This window comes from Triticum urartu, chromosome 7A, assembly GCF_056163025.1.
Source record: "Triticum urartu cultivar PI428250 chromosome 7A, HENAU_Tu73, whole genome shotgun sequence".
NCBI classification, from domain to species: domain Eukaryota; kingdom Viridiplantae; phylum Streptophyta; class Magnoliopsida; order Poales; family Poaceae; genus Triticum; species Triticum urartu.
In genome coordinates this window covers 736213533-736220465 of record NC_141879.1, presented here as the reverse complement: position 1 = coordinate 736220465, position 6933 = coordinate 736213533, and the positions used below count along the sequence as shown (strand labels likewise).

The following is a 6933-nucleotide window of genomic DNA, read 5'->3' as shown; positions in this document are numbered from 1 at the left end:
AATACATATATGTCCTCATGTGGATCCCTTTGTATTATTGACAACGATCAAATACCTATAAATCAACAAGACAACACGAGGGTCATGAATTAACAAATAACAAATGTATAGAGCATTAGGTGTGAATTTTACTTTTTACCACAAAGTTGTGACATGGTGACAGCTTTTACTGAATTTGTTGTGACACTATGACAAGTTTTATCCAATCTATCGACTATAATTTACAGGCTAACATGACCGTTCATTGGGCACACAACCGACCGGACATGTACTCATTAGGGACATATACAATATAAAGTCCAATACTATGAAATCCTATATAAGACCTCTCGTAGTGGGTAGTATCATAGACTAGTATCATACCTCCGCAACGCGTAGAAATCTAGTTGTTCTTTTTTTGTTTTTCGAACTATTTTCAGTTGACTCAGAAATAGCAAATGCGCAGAAATATATAATTGCTCCGCCTTGAATTACTTTTAGCAAAAATGGATATATCTAGAACGAAAAATACATTCAGGACGGAGGGAGTACTTATCTAGCTGTTGAGTATTGGCCGGTTGAATTTGATCGGCCAGAACTCTGAAATGTGATCCTTCCCGCGGTGCACTGTAACTGTAAGTACGAGCGGCGGCCTTGATCCAGTTGCAGTATTTGACCTTGCGGGCGGAAGTCGTGGCCGATGGTTTAGTATGGCTACGGCGACGACGACTAGCTAGCGCGATATAATCCCCCACAGGGCAAACATCTCGTCGACACAAACAAGCTAGCTAGGGAGATCAGCATCAGCTGTGTCTAGCTAGGTTCTCGTACCTACGTAGTATAGCCACGGCTTACACAATGGCCACGGACACCGCCGCCGACGCCGCCGAGGGCAGGCGCGCCAGGGACGACGTGTGGGTGGCGGCGGAGGAGGGAGACATGTCTGAAGCCAGCGCCGGCCGGCCGCTGCTGTTCCGGACCATGAAGGTCAAGGGAAGCATCCTGCATCCTTACAGGTCAGTTTGCGCGTGTCCATTCTGACATGCATGCTCTTTTTATTTCCTTTTATGAGTACTCCGATCTTCTTATTATTATAAGATATTCCAATTTTTTTTGAATTGGATGTATATAGACTGGTTGTAGTGTGTTTATTCATTCATTTCAGTTTATATATAGTTCATATTAAAATACCCGAAATGTCCTATAATTGGAAATGGAGGGAGTAGTATGATCCAGTCCTACACTTCCGAATTTGAATACTTACAACCGTCTTTGCAACAACAACAGGTTCTTGATTCTGGTGCGCTTGGTCGCTATCGTCGCCTTCTTCGCGTGGCGAGTAGAGCACAGGAACCACGATGGCATGTTGCTCTGGGCCACGTCCATGGTCGCGGACGCCTGGTTCGGTTTCTCATGGCTCCTCAACCAGCTCCCCAAGCTCAACCCCATCAAACGCGTGCCGGACCTCGCCGCCCTGGCGGACCGGCACGGCGAAGCCGTCCTTCCGAGAATCGATGTCTTCGTCACCACCGTCGACCCCATGGATGAACCCGTCATGTACACGGTGAACACCATCCTCTCTATCCTCGCCGCCGACTACCCCGTCGACAAGTATGCCTGCTACCTCTCCGACGAGGGTGGCTCATTGGTGCACTATGAGGCGATGATCCAAGTTGCTTATTTCGCTGCTTTGTGGGTCCTGTTTTGCCGGAAGCATTGCATCGAGCCAAGGTCCCCGGAGAACTATTTTCGGATGAAAACCAGGCCGTATGTCGGGGGTATGGTAGGAGAGTTCATGAGTGATCACAGGCGTGTGCGCAGAGAATATGGTGAGTTCAAGGTGAGAATAGATTCCCTTTCTACTACCATCCGCCGACGATCTGATGCCTACAACAAAGGCGATGATGGTGTACATGCCACTTGGATGGCTGATGGGACACAATGGGCGTGTACATGGATTGAGCAAACTGACAATCATCGAAGAGGACAACATGCTGGAATTGTTAAGGTAAACGTTTTACTGTTTGTTAGTTCAGGTCAAAGTTATAAGCCGCACCTTTTGAATTCCTCTAAATTTATGAATCTAGCTAGATCCCAGTCTCAAATCTCAGTCCACGTGCTACACGTTGATTTGGTGGCTTTAGACACAAAATGAAAAGGATATTTGAAATTCTATTAGTTTAGACTTTGAACATCAGACCAAAACCCAAGGGATAGTCACATCTACTTAAGAGTGAATTAACAAAACTAGCTGGGTGATGTGAGGGAATCATCTTCAGTATGTTAAAATTGGTAATTATTTTTATTTCATGCATGCCTCTTTTTCTTCTCATTTAGCTCCATTGCAAAATGCATGATGTTCGACAGGGATACATCTCTAAGGTGCAACTTTGAAATCTATTATATATAAGAATATCTGATCATTTTGCTAAGAAATAAAAAAGAATGCTTTTGCGTGTGTGATCCGCCTAGTTGCAGTTCTGATGATCTATCATTGTTTATTTATCTTTGCTATATTTACGAATATCTACCGGTTAAGACCTATTTATATGTAGGTACAAAGATCCAATAGACGCAGTATACTTAGGTAAAGTCATGCTAATATAGCATAATGTAATATTCTTAGGTACAATTATGTAAACCAAAAAGATATGATCCGTTTAGATACGACTATGGATTCAATGAGTTACGGCATGTTTAGGTAAATTATGAAGATATAATGTTTGTGATATCTGTAAGTATGTTATGTTGATCCGACGGGTACAATCTCTATATGGACGGCTACATAGATCTAATGGTTGAGATTTACTAATAAAGAGATGATCCATCCGATTGACAACTTTTTTCGTTTTTTTTGAACAAGCAAAGTGCCCCTCGCTTACGAGAGCATCATCTTGAAGTATTCTTTTTATCTTATGCGAATATTCTTTTACATTGATTTATCAGTTCATTGCATAATGGACAGCATTTATAGGCATCGATACATGTAGCGTTTACATTTATTTTGTATATACTGTTAGTTTAGTTATGTTTATAGATCTGACCATTATTACCTATTTATGTATGTCTATGTGGATCTAACAATTAAGATTTATTTAAGTATAATTACGAAGATCTATAGAATGTGATATGTTTAGGCATGGTTATGTTGATCTAACTAGTATGATTTGCTTAGTAGCAACTATGTAGATCTAATGACACAATCTGTTTAGGTGCATTTATGTACATATAATGCTTATGATTTGTTTTGATACAATTATAAAGAAATAACGAACGCAATCTGTTTAGGTACAATTATGTAGATTGGCTTTGATTTATTAATAAATAGATTGTTCACCAAACCTTTTATCTCTATTTTTCTTATGTATCATGTTTTTAATATCTAATAGCTATGTTAATAGCATAACCCTCTATTTTGTGTTGTGTTGTGGTTTTAGTATATAAAATAGTTATTCAGTTGACCGTGCACTAGCATTTTTTTTCTTCAAATTTATTTGATTAATAAAAATGGTGGGACTACTATGCTCTTTTGACAGGTCATGCTAGACCATCCAAGTTGTAAACCACAGCTTGAATCGTCGGTGAGCACCAACAATGCAATTGACTTGAGCAACGTTGACACCAGGTTCCCCATGCTCGTCTACATTTCCCTTGAGAAGCACCCCGGTTATGACAACCAAAAGAAGGCAGGAGCCATGAACGTGATGCTCCGCGTCTCCGCGTTACTCTCCAATGCGCCTTTCGTCATCAACTTTGACTGCAACCACTACATCAACAACTCACAAGCTCTCCGCGCCCCTATGTGCTTCATGCTCGACCCTCGTGATGGTCAGAACACGGCCTTCGTCCAGTTCCCACAACGCTTCGATGATGTTGACCCGACAGATCGCTACTCCAACCACAATCGTGTCTTCTTTGATGGCACCATGCTTTCGCTCAATGGTCTCCAAGGTCCTACCTACCTCGGCACCAGCACCATGTTCCGTCATGTAGCGCTCTATGGCATGGAGCCACCACACTATAGAGCGAAGAACATCAAGCTTGTAGGTAAGGCCTATGAGTTGGGTAACTCAGACCTCGTTCTTGAACTCAATACCGGATGGCGCAATCCAAGAGCGGTCTATCACCCCGGTGTTGGTCGACGAGGTGCTCAACAATGACCTGGCCACCCTGATGACATGCGTCTACCAGGATGGGAGTTCATGGGGGAGAGATGTCGGGTGGGTGTACAACATCGCAACGGAGGATGTGATGACCGGATTCCGCATCCACCGGCAAGGGTGGCGCTCCATGGAGCCGGCCGCGTTCCCCGGAACGGCTCCGATCAACCTCACCGAGCGCCTCTACCAGGTGTTCCGGTGGTCGGGCGGCTCCCTCGAGGTGTTCTTCTCCCACAGCAACGCTCTCATCGCCAGCCGCCGGCTCCACCCTCTGCAGCGCATCGCTTACCTCAACATGTCGATCTACCCGATCGCCACGATGTTCGTCCTAGCCTACAGCTTCTTCCTGGTGATGTGACTCTTCTCCGAGTAGTCGTACTACATCCAGAGACCATTCGGCACGTTCATCATGTACCTCGTAGCTGTCATAGCAATGATGCATGTGATCGGCATGTTCAAGGTGAAATGGGCGGGGATCACGCTGCTCGACTGGTGGCGCAATGAGCAGTTCTACATGATCGCGGCAACGGGCATGTACCCGACGGCGGTGCTGTACATGGCGTTGAAGCTCGTCAGGGGGAAGGACATATACTTCAGGCTCACGTCCAAGCAGACGGAGGCCTGCTCCGACGAGAAGTTCGCCGACCTGTACACACTACCAGAAAACGGTCCTACGCCGACGACCAAACCTATGCCTACGGCTGCCGTCGGCCTAGTTGGAGCTATGCCGACAGCCCAGTCCTGGCCGTCGGCCTATCCTGGCCGTCGGGTTACACAGAACTATGCCGACGACACAGAACAGCCGTCGCCATAGATGCAGACATGCCGACAGCAACCGTCGGCATAACTCAGCCGTCGGCATACCTGTGGGCCCGGCGACCCCGCCCGCGACTAGCGGCTAACGCCGTCAAACCTATGCCGACGGCTGGGACGGGCGGCCGTCGGCATATCTCCGTATGCCACGTTACCGATCCGCGGCGTAGGTATGCCTACGGCAGCCGTCGGCATAGGTGCCACATCACTGATCCGTGGCACGGCGCCTCCCAAAAACCTGCCGTCTCTATGTCGACGGCAATGCCGTCGACATAGCTATTTTTTTTAAATGCATTTTTTTGCATATGTTTTTATGCTTTTTTTACATATGTTTTTATGTTTTTTAAATATGTTTTTATGCTTTTTTATGTATTATATGAATATATATGTAGTTTGTAATTTTTTCCATAGATTATGAATATATATATATATATATTTGTATTTTTTTCGAGCACATTAATAATGTGCCGTCATGTTCTTTTGAATATAGGTCCTTATATCTTATTAAAATCAAAAACAGCTATGCGACAGAAGTTTAGTGGCGGTTGCAAACGCCCGGCACCCGTCTCCGGAGTGTGACCCCCTCACGTCCGCGGTGTGCCCCCCTCACGGACGGCGCCGCCGCCAGCATCTGGAGGGCGGAAACAGCCGCATCGGGTCTATACGGAGGGGACGTTGCTCCCAAGTGTTTCTATGAGATGACCTACCACAGCCGGGTGGTGTTGTGGCATGTTCGAACAGGCGGCACGCATCTTCGGGGCGTGGCCCCCCTAACGGACGGCGCCGCCGCCGGCACCTGGAGGGGGAAAACGGACGCATCGGGTCTACACGGAGGGGATGTAGCTGTCGGTTCGGCCCGGATGTTGCTCCCAGGTGTCCCTCTGACCTGACCTGACACAACCGAGTGGAGAGGTCCACTGTTCAAAGCCCATCCGTGGAAAGTCAAAGGGCTAGATCTCGTGGTCAACCGCTCCAGGGTTAGGCGGGACGGGGGCCCTGGGGGGTAGCAATGCCACCGGAGCGTCGCACCGGCCCCTCATACATGTGGGGTGGTGTGGTAGCATGTCCGAAGAGGCGGCACGCGTCTCCGGGGTTTGTCCCCCCTCACGGACGGCGCCGCCACCGGCACCTGGAGGGGGGAAACGGACGCGTCAGGTCTACACGGAGGGGATCTTGCTGTGGGTCTGGGCCGGATGTTGCTCCAAAGTGTTCCTATGGGCTGACCAAACACAACCGGGTGGAGAGTTCCACTTGTCAAAGCCCGTCCGTGGAAAGTCAAATGGCTAGATCCCGTGGTCAAACGCTACAGGGTTAGGCGGGACGTGGGCCCTGGGGGTAGTAATGCCACCGGAGCGTCGCCCCGGGCCCTCATACATGAGGGGTGGTGTGGTGGCATGTCCGAAGAGGCGGCACGCGTCTCCGGGGTGTGGCCCCCCTCACGGACGGGGCCACCGTCGGCACTTGGAGGGGGGAAACAGACGCATCGGGTCTACACGGAGGGGATGTAGCTGTCGGTTTGGCCCGGATGTTGCTCCTAGGTGTCCCTCTGAGCTGACCTGACACAACCGAGTGGAGAGGTCCACTGTTCCAAGCCCATCCGTGGAAAGTCAAAGGGCTAGATCTCGTGGTCAACCGCTCTAGGGTTAGGCGGGACGGGGGCCCTGGGGGGGTAGCAATGCCACCGGAGCGTCGCACCGGCCCCTCATACATGCGGGGTGGTGTTGTGGCATGTCCGAAGAGGGGGCACGCGTCTCCAGGGTGTGCCCCCCCTCACGGACGGCGATGACACAGTAGTAGATGTTCTGCGGTAACGATCCAGCATGAATATTATTAAATACTCGGATCCCGATAAAATCATGAGTTTTTTACATGACGTAGGCACATGTGCTATAGGAAAGATGGTAATTTTTCATAATTTTTGGTGATGGAGAAGTATCCGAACACTTCCCTCTATGCGGATTGCCCTTCGCATGTCTACGGC

General features: G+C 48.2%; 1 pseudogene across 1 annotated transcript; it reads left to right on the top strand.

Annotated features, from left to right (window-relative positions):
* The first annotated feature begins 624 nt into the window (after positions 1 to 624).
* Positions 625 to 5221, top strand: LOC125522658 (mixed-linked glucan synthase 2-like; annotated as a pseudogene). The gene is made up of 3 exons (XR_015610543.1): positions 625 to 995; positions 1267 to 1987; positions 3516 to 5221. The product of XR_015610543.1 is annotated as a mixed-linked glucan synthase 2-like (transcript).
* The last annotated feature ends 1712 nt before the right edge of the window (positions 5222 to 6933 follow it).